At 33.6% G+C, this 17,450-nt stretch overlaps 1 non-coding gene across 1 annotated transcript; it reads left to right on the top strand.

Moving 5' to 3' along the window:
- The first annotated feature begins 16,817 nt into the window (after positions 1-16,817).
- Positions 16,818-16,924, top strand: LOC141565151 (U6 spliceosomal RNA). The gene has a single exon (XR_012488852.1). It is a non-coding gene; the product is annotated as a U6 spliceosomal RNA (small nuclear RNA).
- The last annotated feature ends 526 nt before the right edge of the window (positions 16,925-17,450 follow it).

Below are 17,450 nucleotides of genomic sequence, written 5' to 3'. Positions count from 1 at the left end.
AGTTCATATAACCCAAGTACCTGATTTTGAATTAGGTTTGGGTAATTTTACATGTTGCTTCTTAAGCATAATTTAGTATGCTATAGACAATGCTGATGTAAGGCTGTGTGTCTCTGTGACCAGAAGTGAATTAGTACTGACCCAACACAGCTGCAACAGCTTGGAAAACTTTCCCTGCCCTAAAAAATGACCTTAACTTTAAAAAAAATGAGTAAAAACTAAAGAGGACTCTAATGATTTACAGCTGTTATGGTGAAAAAGAAGAACAGATTTCAAATCCTGAGAAGACTAATAGCAGATTGTCTCCAGATGAAGCCACAGAAGGTGAGATAACCGGGTCCCCATCACACAAAGCTCTCCTAGAAGAAATTTAAAAAAAGATCTTAAAAAAGAGAAAAAAAAAATGGGGAAAGGAAATGAAAAAATTGCAAGAGGGTCTGGAAAAGGCAACACAGAAATTATTTGGAGAAAATTCATTACAAAATAGACTTAGTGAAATGGAAAAATCATATAACTCATTAAAAGATAGATTTGATAAAATGGAAAAAGAGAACAACTCCCAGAAAAACAGAATTTGTGAAACAGAAAAAGAAAATAGCTCCTTAAAAAACAGATTTTGTGAAATGGAAAAAAAATTCCATAGAAAATAACAATTCATTTAAAAATTCAATTGGACAAACACAAAAAGAAGTTTAAAAAAAGTAAAGGAAGAAAATAACTCACTGAAATTCATAATTGAACAAATGAAAATGAATGACTCAATTAAGACAATAAGACTCAGTCAAACAAAACCAAAAAAAATTTAAAAATAGAAATGAATGTAAAATACCTAATTGGGAAAACAACCAACTTGGAAAATAGATCTAGGAGAGAATCTAAGGATTATTGGACTCCCTGAAATACATGATGAAAAAAATAGCTAGACACTATCTTTCAGGAAATCATCAAAGAGAACTGCCCGAATATCATAGAAACAGAAGTTAAAATGACCATTGAAAGAATTCACCGAATGCCTCCTGAATTACCTCCTGAAACACCAAAATTAAAACCCCAAAGAATATTGTGGCTAAATTTGAGGATTATTGGACCAAGATAAAAATATTACAAGCAGCCAGAAAGAAACAATTCAAATACAGAGGAGCCACAATAAAGATTACTCAGGACCTAGCTTCCACTTTAAAGGATTGAAGGGCCTGGAATCTGATATTCCCACAAAGGAACTTAGAATGTAGCCAAGAATAAATTACCCTGTTAAACTGAGCATTTTCTTTTAGGGAAGAAGATGGACATTTGATGAAACTGGTGAATTCTATTTATTTTTGACAAAAAGACCAGAGTGAAACAAAAAATTTGACCTCTGAATATAGAACTCAATATGTGCTTCAAGAGAAGCACAAAAAGGTAAAAAGAGAAAACAAAAAAACAAAAAAACAAAAACAAACAAAAAAAAAAACTCTTGAGAACTGTATTTCTGTTATGGGTATACATTGAGAGTATAATGTATACTCTAATGTATAATCTGATTTTATTGTTATAATATAAAAAAGAAACTAGACAAAAGGGAAAAGTGGAGATTAAATGAGGGAAATTACATCTCAGGAAGAGGCAAAGAAAACTTATTGTAATTGAGGGAAAGAAGGGAGGATGATGAATATTGTGTGAATATTACTCTCATCAGATTTGGCCCAAAGAAAGAATATTAGATATATTTGGTTTCATTGAGAAACATCTCTCATCTTATAGAAAAGTGGAAGGGGAAAGGGGAAAAGAGAAGAGGTAGGCTAAATAGAAGGGAAAAGAGAAATAGTAATGGAAAGGTGTAAAAAAAGGGGGAAGTTCTCTAAAGGACAAGGACTGCTTAAGGCAAGTAGTGCTTATAAGACATATCCTAAAATATCACTCATTGAAACATAAAAATAACCTTCCCCCACATTTAAATAATGACACACAGATTGTATAAGATTTTATAACATGGAAGCATTCTATTATTGTAATTTCCATTTGCATAGAGCTCTACAATTTTCAGGGTTGTTTGACTTCCATCATCTGGTTGATTCTTACACTAAAACATGAAAATAAGCAGTTGCTAAGAGTAATAATAGCTAACATCTTTATAGAACTTTAATGTTTGCAAAACAAGTTACCTGCATCATTTCAACAGCTTCTCACAAATCTGAGGGATAAATGCTATTATTATCCCCAATTTATAAATAAAGAAACTAAAACTCAAAAATGTTCAATGACTTGACAAAGATAAGTTAACCTACTAAGTATATGAAGCAAGATTTAAATCCAGCCTCCTTGACTCAAATTTCAACAAAATCTATTGGCCTGTGCTATGGTTGCTTATAATTGCTAGATATTGTTACTCCTATTTTACAAATGTAGAAACTGAGAATTAAGATGTGAAATGGTTTGCTCAGGTTCAGGCAGTCAGTTATGGTGGAACTGGAACTGGAACTTTTATATTTGACTGCTATCCAGCTTTTTTACATTAAATACATCTACATTTGTCAAGATGTGCAAAAACATATTGGTTATACTTGAATTGGAGGGTAATCACAAATTTCCTATGCCTTTTGACAGACTGATAAAGCTTCAAAGCAATTAATATGTGTAATTGCAAAGCTCTGATCTGAATGAAGTGTAGGTGATGTGCCAAAGGAAAACAATTGACACTAAGTTTTGAGCTGCTCTTCATCTTCAAATTTCATTTTCATATACCAATGTTAACAGTGCCTAGATATGAATGGTTCTTTTGTAGCAAGTACCACCATTCTCTCTAGCTGGCTGGCATTACAGGGCTATCAGTTATCACACACAGTCTTAAAAGGGCAAATCTAGTTTTGAAGATTTGGCAGTTTACCTGCATAAAAGAGACCACTTAGTTGTTTTTTGTTTTTTTTTTTTTTCCTTAATAACATTTTTCTCAAATATATGTAAAAACAGTTTTCAACATTCATTTTGGTAAGATTTTGTGTTCCACAATTTTTCTTCCTCTATCCCTTACTTCCTTCTATTTCCAAAACAGCAAATAATCTGATACAGATTATATATGTATAATACTTTTAAATATATTTCCATATTGTCATGTTATGAAAGAAAAATCAGACCTAAGGGGAAAAAACCATGAGAGAAAAAAAGCAAGTAAACAAACAAACAAAGGTGAAAATATTATGTTTTGATCCACATTCAGTCTCCATAGTTGTCTCTATGGATGCAGATGGTATTTTCCATCTCAAGTCTACTGGAATTGTCTTGGATCACCACATTGCTAAGAGCTGAGTCTATCATAGATGATCATCCCATAATCTTGCTGCTATTGTGTACAATATTTTCTTGGTTCTGCTCACTTCACTCAGCATCAACTCATATAAGTATTTCCAGGCTTTTCTGAAATCAGCCTGCTCACTACTTCTTATAGAACAATAATATCCATTACATTCATATATCATAAATTATTCAGCCAGTCCCCAATTGATGGGCATTCTTTCAATTTCCAGTTTCTCACCACTACAAAAAGAGCTGCTACAAACATTTTTGCACATGTGGATTATTTTCACTCTTTTATGATCTCTTTGAGGTACAGACCCAGTAGATATAGTGCTCGATCAAGAAGTATGCACAGTTTGATAGTCCTTTGGACACAGTTCCAAATTGCTCTCTAGAATGGCTGGATCAGTTCATAACTCCACCAACAATGCATGTGTCCCACTTTTCCCACATCCTTTCCAATATTTGTCATTACATTTTCCTGATACCTTAGCCAATCAGATAGATATAAATTTGTCTGGTTAGATTTTTTTAAGAACAGAACTTTCTCTTCTCTGAAACTTAAATGAAAAGAATGACATGAGGAACATTGATGATAGGGTAAAAATGTGTTGAACAAAGTTTACATTCAGTGAGATATTAAATCGTTCATTTGATCGAATTTGGTAGAATTATAGTGCATTGAAATAAAAAAGAACTTTGGAGATCCTTCTAATCCAACCAACTTTGAGCCATTGCCCTAGAGTGTGAAAGAGAGAAACATTATACAAGTTTCTATCCCAAGTAGCAGCTGTCAATTTCCAACTTTTTGGTAAAAAGGGGATTATAGTGTGATTGATATAATGCTTCAATCAATGACTTATAAATAAAGAGAAAAGAAGCAATAATCATTATAAAATGATGTTTTCTTTATAAATAAGACAAGCCAGAATAAATTATTTTTTTTCAAAGTTACTACACTAATAAATTGAATATATAATGTACTTATATTTTAGTAAGGCTTTGACAATTTTTTTTGTTTTTTTTTTCTCTTAAAAAAAATGCATGCTAGGTGTGGATAATGTATATTTAAGAGCAGCTTAATGACCACCACATCCAAATGCTGATAAATAATGGGAAATGTTTCTTTGTAAGAAATATCTCAAAATCCTGTCCTTAGCATTATTCTGTTAATCATTTTAGTGACTTAAATGAAGATTGTTTGAATGTTTATATAATTTTGAAGTGACACACATTTAGGTGGAATGTTTAATAATGTTTAAATACAGAATTGGAATCACAAAAGAATTATCCCCTATATAAAATAGATCCTGATCCTAAGTTATTTATTTATAATCACTTGAAGATGAGGGAGATACTAGAGTTGATAAAAGGTTCCCTTGATAATTTGGAATATAACTAGAAAGAGTGAACAAAATGTTGAGGGAAGTAAAACTGTACCTCATAAGAACCTAACAAAAGGAAATTTAGAAGAAAAAAATTGGAAGTTGTCTCTGTGGAGAAAAGTTTCATCTTATTTGGCTTTTGGCAGGGGAAACTACTGGGACTAATGGGTAAAAATTAAAGCATATTTTAAAGTGATGTAAAAAAAAAAAAAAAAAAAAACCTCTCAACATTTCGAGCTTCCCCAAAGTAGAATGGACTGCCTAAAAAGGTAGTGAGTTCCCCATCTCTGGAAGTCTTCAAGCAGAAGATTGATGATTGCATGTCAGCAATATTATAAAGACAATTTTTGTTCAGCAGAAATTCAATTAATGTATGACTTTTTATAATTGTCTATTTTTAATTAAACTGAGTTTGAGACTGAATTGACAGACAGATTTGACCTCATTTGCATACAGCCTAGGAAGCAGAATCAGCAAAGTGATCTCTTCACAGAATGGTAGTCAAAATACAGTATGAAAAGGCTACAAAGCTCCTGCCCCATGAGGTATCTACAATGGCATGGAGTTATTCAATATTTACAATGCTTGTTAACATCCCAAGGGCTATCCTGCAAATCAATGACAACAATTAAAGTGATACTCATTGCATTTAAGGGCCCTGGGCTGATTCCAAGATGAGAATGACGTTCACTCAGAAGCTGTATAATATTCATGACTATAGGCATAAAGCAATCAGCTCTAAATGATGAGACTCTGCAGTAACAAAGACCTCATGCTATCAGTCCAGCTAAGAGACAGGGCTGCAAAGTGATAGGCCCGGCAGGCAAAGGCCACAGTCTTTATCCAAAGGATAGATTCATCAGCCTGGCAGGAGCTGCCAAGCACACATCAGTCTTTTCTTCCACACATACGTACAGAGAAAATCACACCATCAGCTACGTCATCTTTGACTGCAGAGAACTACAATGTGAAGGTTTTAGGTTTGACGTGCTTTTCAGAGGAGGTTAAACAGAGGATGCTATCACTGATCTGAGGCTTAATAATGTGCTTTTACTTCTGAAAGCGATAGCCTGCAGATGCCAGGCTATGATTTTACAGATCCATTCCCATTTCATGTTTCAGTCTGCTGTTCCTCAGTCCGCCCAGAAAGAAAGCATTGTGCAATGATTGTTTCCTCCCAGCAAGCTTTCATTCTGGGCCAATCAGAATTGATGCGTGGGCCCTCTATCCAGCCTGTTTAAATCCCACCAATTAATATAGTGAGGGAGGTTTGCTATTTAGAATATTTTATACAAAGAACAAAAGAATGTCATTTCATACACAACATAAGAACGAGTTTCTACTGTTTGTTATTCCATCCCCTATTATCTAGCCACTTTATCTCCATGGATTTCTTCCAGGAGATAAATCTTTCAATCAGGATTTTTCTGTGAGTTGCGGCCCCTGTCCTGTCAGGTCTCATATCAAAATTGCCAGTGAATTTTCCTCTCTTGATTCTGCTAAACTGTAAAAGGGTGGGCAGAGCAAGAAATATTAGCTGTTCTATTCATTCTAGTCACTAAAAATGTAGTAATCTTTCTTTCCCTCTGCCAAATACAGAATATCTAGCTTATGAGTTCTCTTAAAAGAAATGACCACTGAGATTTGGACTACATCTAAATTGGATACTGAATGTGGGTCAGCTGAAAACCCAGAGTACAATTTACTGTTTCTTAGTATGTAGCTAAGAATTATCAAAGTCCACATATGTTTAAATTTCTGGAAAGAAAGAATGAGATTTAATATGTGGAGAAAAAAGAAAAACTGAATAAGAATAGCCAGTGAGATGGGTATGTACAATGAATTTGGAGTCCATCCTTTGAAATATTAATGAAGCTGATGGATTGAAGATAATGATTCTTTGGTTTAATGTGCTTGGGAACTATAACTGTGTTTGATAGAAAAAGAGGAAATGCTGCCGGCAAGAGCAGAGCAAACTGATGAATAATTGAGGAATGAAATGATACATGAGGAGAGAGTGAAGAGAGAACCCCTGAAGAGAAAAAGATTGAGTTAGGGGTCAGGAAACTAGAGTTTGAAGTATCAGCACTGTCACGTAACAACCAGAGACAAGTACCTTGACTTGTGTGAGCCTCAATTTCCTCATGGTGTATTTATATCCATTCCATTCTAAAATAATCATGCAATTGCATTTGTGTTACCTACATCATTGTAAAGAAAGTAATTTTTTTAGTAATGGAATTCAATTTTGATAGTATAGGCCATCTAGACAGTATGAGGCTACAGTATTAAGAGCTACCTTTACAGTCAGAACAATTTGGGTTCAAGGCCCATCTCTGACATATATTGGGTGTGTGATATGGTGAATCACTTAATCTTTCATGGTCCTAAACAATCCTCCAAGACTCTCAGTTGCAGAGCAGGTACTAGATTTGCATTGGTTAAAGAAAAAATCCTCAGTTAGCTCTCTTACACTAATAAAATCACAGGTCTGGTGTCGGGGAAAAAAAAAATGTGCTATATAAATATCAGGTTATAGGGCACTTTGACTCAATATTTACTAAATGAGCTGTCAACTGTTTATGATTTTAAACAAATAGTTACTTTTAGTTGGGATTCATAAATAGAATGGGGACAAATATGTAAGTAGATATCTCTTATGATTGATCGTTCTCACTTCTACCATTTTATTTCATTCCTCTTTTGAGCATCCTTAGGCATAAACCTCTTGGCCAACTTTTTTTTCCTTTACTTCCATTCCTAACTAATTACCTTTTTCTGTAAAGTTTAAAGAACACTGATCTTGTACTCATGATTGATCCGGTTCTGAAACCTTATCCTGACACTTCATGTTTCTGTGTCAGATTTTTCATATTGAAAATGGGGACAATATAAGCAAATTAGGAGAGCAAGAGATAGTTTACCTATCAGATCTTTAGAGAAGGGAGGAGTTTATGTCTAAAGAAGAACTAAAGGACATGATGAAATGCAAAATGGACAACTTTGATTATGTTAATTAAAAAGTTTTTCCACAACCAACACAAAAAGGCAAACCATTCTAGTATCTTTGCCAAGAAAATCCCATGGATAGTTTTAAAACAATAAAAGAGATGACATTAGAAGATTAGGTCCTCAGGTTAGAAGTTGCCCAACATTCTACTGGGGAAGAGCAGAGTACAATTACAAATAGCTCCAATACTAGTGAGGTGTCTGGCCCAAAGTCAAAAGGAAGTTCACAGATGCGAATGAGTTTGGTGACAAATGGAATGTCCAATACTATAAAGATCAATATTTCACACAATCTGGAATGTAAACTATGTGAACCAAAATAAGAAGAATATGATTAAATAGGAGATGAAAAAATTAAACATTGATACCTTAGATGTCAGTGAACTTAAATAGAGAGGAATGGGTGAATATCATTCAAGTGATGATTACATATATTACTATGGGCCTGAATGCTTTAGAAGAAATAGAGAGTGACTGATAGAAAATAAAATAGTGAGAAATGCAGTTCAGGGGTATGAGCTAAAAAATAATAGAATGATATCTGTTCCATTCTAAGGTACACCATGAAACATTGTAGTAATGTATCTATGTTCTAGCCACTGATGCCAAAAAAGACCAAAATTGATCAGTTCTATGTAAATCTACATTTTTCTAGGAAAAAAAAGCACCAAGAAAATATGTCATATCATCACAGGGAATTGGAATGGTAAAACAGTTAATCAAAAGATAATTCAATAACAGTCAAATTTGGCCTTGGAATACAGACTAATATAATTTTATCAGGATTACTTACTGGTCATAGCAAATAATTTTTTTTCAAGAGCCAAAAGCTTACTCTCTAATATGGACATCCTAAGGTGTCAATATAGAAATAACATTATTATATTCTTTGCAGCCAAAGGTGGAGAAGTTCTATTCAGTCAGTTAATAGAAGACTTGGAACTGACCACAGTTCAGATCCTATTGCAAAATTCACATTTAAAGTCTAGATTGAGAAAATCATCAGACCACATAGGTATGGGCTAAATAGCTTCCCTTATGACTATCAAGTTGAAGTGATTTGAATTAAGGTATTAGATCTGGTGAAATAAGTGCCTGAAGAAATACTGTACAAGGGAAAGCAACAAAAAAATCCCAGAAAACGAAGGAAACATTGTTAACATTGTATCATTATGGTTGATACCATTTCAGTGGAGCTATTTAAAATCATAAAAGATGATACTGTTAAAATTCTGTATTCAATTTGCCACCGAATTTGGAAAACTCAACAAAGACTATTAATCATTTTTTTTTTAGTTTTGGAAAAGACTATTTTATATTCCCAATGTTCAAATTACCACACAATTGGGCTCATTTCGCATGATAGCATGATCATGTTTTTGAATCTGCAAACTAGACTTCACAGTATGTAAACCCAGAATTACCAGAAGAGTGGTTTGGTTTTCAAAGAGGCAGAGGAACTAAAGGTCAAATTGCCAACTTTTTTTTAGATTATGGAAAAACCAAGGAAGTTGCAGAAAAAACATCTACTTCTGCTGCATTGACTACACTAAAACTTTTTGAGTGTGTGGATCACAACGAAATGGCGGATCCTCAAAGAGATGGGAGTATTGAATAATCTTATTTATCTCCTGAAGAATCTAGATGTGGGTCAAAAAACAATACTTAGAATCAAATATGGAATAACTAATTGGTTTAAGATTTTAAAAGTATCATAAGGCAGTTTATTTAACCTTATTAATTTAACAGTGTATATCACATAAAATGTTAGGCTGGATGAATCAAAAGTTGGGAATTAACATTGCCAGGAGAGATAACAACAATTTCAGATGTGCAGATGATACACTGTGGTGGTAGAAAGTGAAGAAATGAGAAACCTCTTGATGAGGTTTTAAAGCTGGCTAGAAGATAAACTTTTTAAAAATATGGGTCTTAGCAAATTATCCTATCATTTCCTGGCAAATAGAATGAGGAAAAATAGAAACAATGTTAAATGTTGTATTCTTGGGTTGAAAGATCACAGCAGATAGTGACTGTAACTACAAAATTAAAAGACACTTCTTGGAAACAAAACTATACCAAATCTGGATAACATATTAAAAGCAGAGATACATGTGATCAAAAGCTAAATTTCAGTAAGAATGTATACTGTGAAACTTGAAAAGATAAATATTGCAGAATCAATGCTTTTGAATTGTGATCTTAAAGAAAATTTTTGAGGGTACCTTGGACAACAAGGTGATTAGATTGGTCAAAACTTAAAGAAATTAATTCAGGTTATTTATTGGGCTACTGATATTGAAGCTAAAGCTTAAATTCTTTGGTTACATAATGAAAAGGCAAAACTCATAAGAAAATACCCTAATGTTGGGAAGCCAGAAGAACGAGAATAAAGAACAAAAAAAGTCTATGTATACAAGTATGTGTGTATATAATTATGTGCATATATCATACTCTGTAAACTATAAATCACTACACAATTTTATGATTATAATCTTTATTACTATGTAGTGGTCCTTCATCATTAGAGCTCAATCCTGTGAGCTTGCACAGGGAACTCATATTGATGTTTAGTAAGCTCGCTTCTAGGCGTAATTCTTCACTTTGGAGTATCCTCAGGTATTCCAAGATTGTTTTTCAGTCCACTTAACTGTGAATAGTTTAGTTGACTGCTGAGTGGGAAATGAAAGTCTACTATAAGTCCAACTCAATCACTTTATTTCCATAGTGGCAAATGAAGAGGAATTGTTAATGTGTTTCTCCAAATAAGAGAAACCAGAAGTGCAAAGTCAATCTGCTGTTTGTGTCTCTGTTGTGTCTATTATTTCCTGTTCTTCAGTGAAAGAATATTAGCTGAGGAATGATTAACTCACAATGAGTACTTGTGAGTTTTAAACGGTCAGAAGACCATACTTGAGTTACCTGTCTACCAATTTAATAAAGTACAAAAGACCTGTTTGAATATTAAGCTATCAGAGGGCCAGGAGTCGGACTCTATAACAGAGTTTACAAGCTTTGAAAGGGTTTACTTGCTGTAAATCAATGGTAGCCAGGAGGAAGTGCTTTTCCATTGGCTATTCTTTTTTGGGAAGTGAATGCTTTGCAGAAATTAATTCACATTTGAATCTAGTCTTTCAGTAACTCAGATGTTTTCTAATTTAATTTTTTTATTATAATTTTTATTGACAGAACATATGCCTGGGTAATTTATTTACAACATTATCCCTTGCACTCACTTCTGTTCCGATTTTTCCCTTCCCTCCCTCCACCCCTCCCCTCGATGGCAGGCAGTCTTATACATGTTAAATATGTTATAGTATATCCTAGATACAATAGATGTGTGCAGAACTAACTGTTCTCTTGTTACACAGGGAGAATTGGATTCAGAAGGTAAAAATAACCTGGGAAGAAAAACAAAAATGCAAACATAACTCAGATATGATAGGAGAAATTTTTTTTGTGGTTCAGGAGGTTGATGTGTACTTTTCTTCCTATATCTTTTTTTAAATCTCTCGGTAAATATCATTTTATAAAAGTTAATTGATATTAATTGTTTAAACTATACTTAGTGCTAATCAATAATTCTTTGGTATTAGGAAGACCAACAAAGATAGGAGAGTAGAAGGAAATAGTACAATACAGTTTTTCTCCACAACTACTCTAACAAAGATCAAAAAAGAATGCCAGATTTAGAGTGATTGGGAAATTTAAGGAAAAATCACAATAAATCATCTTTTCAACTAGGATAACAAATTTAACCCACAAATAAGAGATCAAAATCCGGGATAAATTGGCCTCTAAGAGCCAGACTTGGGGCACAATATTTTGAAGAGAGATTTGAGGACCAAGGTCTCAAGCTCAGAACAGGACCATAGTGTTCTTCCTCTTAGAGAGGTGAGCACAGACTCAGAACACATGTAAGTAACTGGCACTGTAGTTTTGAACCTACAGAAGCTTCCATCTAATTGACAGGCTAAGGCAAGCCACTGTCCATTCAAGGTCCACCTTGGGACAAGTCTATTAGATGTTTTTTTTCTAGACCTAAGCCAAGGGCTAGAGCCTAAATGATCAGATCACCTCATATCCCCTGAAAACTTGTACAACCCTAGACCTTCTAATAATTATTAAAGAGAAATTAATATTGGGGAGAAAACATAGGGAAAGAGGTTTGACTTTATAGCTTAGGAAAAAGTCACTGCCATCTCTTCAGGGGTACTTCATCCTCTTCAGGAAGAGATATGGCTATTCTTGTTTTGGGAGATACCACTCATCAATTGGCATAAAGACTCCAGAATATACAAATACTTTAACTACATGTCTGAAAACAACCAATCAAAAATTATTGATTACAAACTACTATGTGCCTGGCACTATTTTAGGTACTAGGGACACAAAGACAAAAATATTTTCAAGGTGATATCTTAGAAAAGTCTCTCTCACTACTCAGGAATAATTGTTTCAGGAATCATTGCAAATCTACCTCTACCAAGCACATCCTTGCCTGTGAATTACTGCTAAGCTGAAAATAGTCATCAGCCATTAAGACTTTCAGTAGTTGATACATATAAGTATATGTAAATATATATAATATATAAATGATACATATATATGAGATACATATACATATATATGATATCCATAAGTATATATACATATATATGTATATATATATATGCCACACACACACAGAGACACACACACATGTGCATACATATCCACTTTGCTTTTCTATTTAATTCTACTATTTGAAAAAGAATAAGAAGGACTGAATATGCAACTATAGAAAATAAGTGTGAAAATAACCCAGTTTAAATCATTGTCTTTTTGGAAAGTTAACACTGAATATGCCCTGAAAGGGCCTGTATTTGAATTCATAGAAACGACTGATATATATATATATATATATATATATATATATATATATATATATATATATATATATATATATATATATATATATAGGGTTAACAAAGACATTCACAGCATAATTTCTTGCCACCAGAATCATGCCATCCATTTAAAGAGATAAAAGATCTATGGGAATAGGAGCTGAACTAAGACTTCATTGATTTACCAATATAAATTAGTACCCTCTCTACAATATGCAGTCTTATACAGTCTCTTAGAACAGAAGTGTCAAGCACAGCTCCCAAGTGTTGCCAGAACCAAAATTGCAATTGCGACATTTTTTACATTTAAAATATAAATTTTAGATATAAAATGTAATTGGTAAATATTTAATCAAATAAATAAAAATATACTGAAATATAGATTATATTACATTTCAGAACTAAGCCAAAATATGTCCTGCAGAGATCCTTATATATTAGTTGGCCTTATTTCTATTTGACTTTGACACTACAGTCCTAGATCATAGATAGGTCAAATTATTTGAAAGGTTATATAGTCAGTATATATGAGTAACAAGTGAGCCCTGATCTTTTTTGTTTCTATCCACTATACCATGCTGCATTTCAGGAGATTTGTATGTGAAACTATTATAATACAAAAGGGAATATGGTATTATTAGAAGCAACTAAGTGGTACAGTGGAATCAGAAAGTTCTGAGTTAAAATTTTATCTCAGATATTAGCAATGTGGCATTGGGCTAGTGACTTAACTTCTGTCTTTGCTAGTTTATTCATCTGTAAGATGGAGATAACAGCATCTACCTCCCCATTATGAAAATAAAATGAGATGATTATTGTAAAGTTCTTTACAGATCTTAAGGCACTGTATATTAGTAGTTGTTGCTAAAATGTCTAATGTTTTAACTGAAGAGTATCCAGAATTTCAGTGGAAGGAAAAGAAAACTTGTAATTGGTTTAATCAAGAAAGATTTCAAAAATGAGCAGAACCATTAGAACATTACACATGGCAACAGTAAGATTATACAATGATCAATTCTAATGGGCATGACTCTCATTAACAATGAGATGATTCAGGTCAGTTCCAATTGCCTTGTGATGAAGAAATCCATCTGCATCCAGAGAGAGGGCAGTGGGAATTGAATGTGGATCACAACATAGTATTTTCATTCTTTTTGTTGTCTGCTTTCATTTTCTTTTCTTTCTAATTTTTCCCTTTTTGATTTGATTTTTCTTATGCAGCATATTTGTGGAAATATGTATAGAAGAAATGCACATGTTTAACATATATTGAATCACTTGTTGTCTAGGGGAGGGGAGAAGGAAGGGAAGGAAAAATTAGAACACAAGGTTTTATAAAGGTAAATATTCAAAACTATCCATTTATATATTTTAAATATAAAAAATTTTAATTTAAAAAAAGAGAAAGATTTCAAGAAGAATGTGGAACTTTAGTTGGTATTTAAAGACAGATAGGTCTCTGATAAAATGACTCATTTAGGCTTGTTCAGGAGTTTTGGCTCTTTTTCATGCAGACCCATTGGTGGTCTGCTAAAGCCTATATAACTCTATTCCTAATAATGTTTTTTAAATACATAGACTAAAATACATAAAACTACAACAGAAACCAATTATATTTAAATGCAGTTATCAAATATTTAAAACAAAACAATTTTATCAACATCAATTAAGAAGCTTTGTACTTCCTAATATTAATAATTTTTTTCTCAAAACCTATGGTAAAGATAGGTGAAAAAAGATAAAGGCAGTCCAAACCAAAAAATGTTTTGTTTTTGTGCCAGTTCTAAGAGTGTTGTTAGGGATGCCTAAGTTCCTCAAAATTCCCTTAGCTATAGCCTTGTGACTAAGGAAGAGAAATAACATTCTGGGTATATAATTCAAGTGTATCATGTAAGATGGAGGGACATGTAAATTAGTTTTCACCAATGTTCTCTGAACCCTAATGCCACTGTTCATAGTACTAAGTAATATAAAAACTAAGCCTATCTTAGAATGAAACTGAGAATCTTTGAAGAATAGATGACTTCTAACAGATCTCTAAAACATTATGATCCTGCCATTCTGATAACTTATAATCACAAAATTGGAGCATTGGAAGAAATATCTACAGTCATCTAGTTTTACCCATATCTGAAAGGAATTCTCACTCTAACATAATTGCAATTTGTTAATCTGGGCACTATTTAAAGATCCCAAAGGAAGAGAAGCTCATTCCATTTTTGAACAGCAAAATTCATGGCATGATAAAAATTCCAGGAACACAAAAGAATTGGTAACATAAGAGGCACATTTAAAAAAAGAAACAAGAAGATGTTTTTCACAATGGAAATTCAAGATTATACATTTACATATTTTTTAAAATTATGTGTTTAATATAGTGCTTACATTAGACCTAAGCAGAACTATGTTGAATCTCTGAAAGATCTTAGCAAATTATGTAAACACTGCTTTATTTGCAGTGTACAGTCAAATATTTCCTATTAATGAAAGATTCCTTTAGCAAATTCCCATAGTAAAGCAGTTTATGATATTTTCTAAATGAACTGAGCAACATCAGCCTTCAATTCCACACTGTTTCCTTGAACCCTTAGGAGATTTTTCATATCCCACAAGGGATTTCATTTAAGAACTGGCCTTTTAACAATTATGTCTTTCTTAATATTTTAACAAATTTACAGACCTCTTGGGGAGCAGTATTACCTTTAAGCTGCTTCAAGTCCACAAAAATGAATGTGTCAAGTCTTAGCACTGTTTAGAAAGTTTGGATAATCCTCTGAGGGACAAACCAAGATCAGGTGATGCTACAAATCATCATTTCCAAGTTTATGTTAAGGTACCTGTATAAACTAACAACTTCTCTTGTCTTTTTTTTCTTTCCAAAGGATTAAAAAAAAACAGCACCCCTCAATGTTCAGTAGCACATTAAAAGCTGACATGAATAGGGATTCATAACCACCGAGACACTAGTTTTGACATGAAAATACTCCATCAGAATGTGAACTCCAATCTACCACGTGAACGGATACTGTTTCCCCCTGATGCATTTTGGCCAGACTTCACAAGGAACACGTTTTCATCATTTCAGTCACTTAAAAATGAACACACACAAAAAAGCTAATGCAGTAGAAGCAGCCGCACTCCTAGGCTTGACAAATGGATAAAATGTACCTTCTCTAGATATTAAAAAAAACCCACCTTTTTCCCCATGTTTTTGACATCCTCTCATGTGTGCGTGCATGCACCACCACCACAGAGTCCAGCTCCAACTTGTCGTTTCTAGAGTTCCTTTAATCTCTCCCTCCCTCTCTCTGGCACTGGTATGTTTTCCATGACTGCTGTTTGAGCTTTTCTAAATGAAGGTGCTGACATCTGCACTCATTTCAGAGCCTCTTCTTGATGTCTCAATATTTTAGGAAAATGAGGCTGCCAAACCCCCTGACCACAGAAATGACAAGATGGACTTAGATTTTAAAACTGAGGGAAAATGATTTGAAGTCATGATGAAAGGAAGCAGGTCCAACAGCAACTCCTTCCAAAAAGTTGTGTTTTACTAAACGCAAATTCAGAAATCGTTGAATAACCTAGAAGGTTCAAAGGACACAAAAATATATTATAAGGGTATAGTCTTTATGCCACTAGCTCCCAACAACTCTGAGATGGATGAGACCTCCAAATGACACTTTGAAACCTAAATCTATGCAAACAGGTGAGGAACGATTTTTCATTTGTGGCTACCACCCCATAAACTTGACCAGCTTAGACAGTCCTTCCTCTCCCTTCTGCTTCCCACAGAGGGGCACAGATCATCTGAGATCTACAATCCTGGTAACATAGAAAATGAGAATCATTTCTTTTGGACCAGAGCCCAAGGCATCAGCCCAGACGGAAACATGCTCATACAACTAGCAGGATTGGAGCAAACACCAGACACTCCAGGAGTAGAATTCCACAGTGCCAACTCCTGCATAAGTGCCTTTCCTCTACAGATGTAGGCTGCAATAACCTTATAATATAGTGGGGAAAGGGCTAATTAAAACCATCAGCACTGGGGAAAAAATCTCCTGTACTCGTTTATATAGTGCTGGCCTTATAGCTTCCAGATGGAGGTAGTGGCTGATTTGCTATGTAGATAGAGCTGACCCAAGTGGGAGGTTATTTCCAACCTGCCATGTCCATATTTCTAACCTTCTCCTCAGTAGACTGACAGATACTCATCAATTGGGAAGACACCGAACCATATATGTTCCAATTCTGCCTGTTAGTGCTTGCTTGGGCAGCACATATACTAAAATAGGAATGATACAGAGAAAATTAGCACAGTCCCTGCACAAGGATGACATGCAAATTTGTGAAACCAATTCTGCTTTTTCTAAGTGAATTTTGTTGTGATGAAAGACAGCATATATTATTATCGAAAGAATGTTAAAAATACAAATCCCAAAATCAGTAACTTGGGTGCCAACTCTGAGACTTGTCAATCTAAATGACAAGAATGACATCTAATTTAGAAGACCCAACAATATTTTGGGACTTGACACAATTAGCACACTATCATCTGAAAACAAGGACATTTGGAGAAGCTCTTCATCAGAAAGAATGCCCCAACTTATATTCTGTATTGGAATTTTTCTAATATTGTGGGAGTATATATTCTTATACAACTTCATATTTATGCCTTCTTTTAAGAGCAAAAGGCTATAAGAATAAAGTCATATCTCATATATTTCAATAAATTTGTATAATTTTTATAAATATAATTGATGCTACTTCTTGGAAGAGGTACTACTTTACCAAAATAAATGCTTTCTTAGCATTAATAGACAATAAACATAACAACTTTGACAATATCTGCCCAGTAAATAGTTGGTATTTGGTAAATTTCTGTTAATTAATT

Source organism: Sminthopsis crassicaudata, chromosome 3 (genome assembly GCF_048593235.1).
Source record: "Sminthopsis crassicaudata isolate SCR6 chromosome 3, ASM4859323v1, whole genome shotgun sequence".
In the NCBI taxonomy this organism is placed as follows: Eukaryota; Metazoa; Chordata; class Mammalia; order Dasyuromorphia; family Dasyuridae; genus Sminthopsis; species Sminthopsis crassicaudata.
The sequence above is the reverse complement of the archived record's forward strand: the minus strand, read 5'-3'. Positions and strand labels throughout refer to the sequence as shown.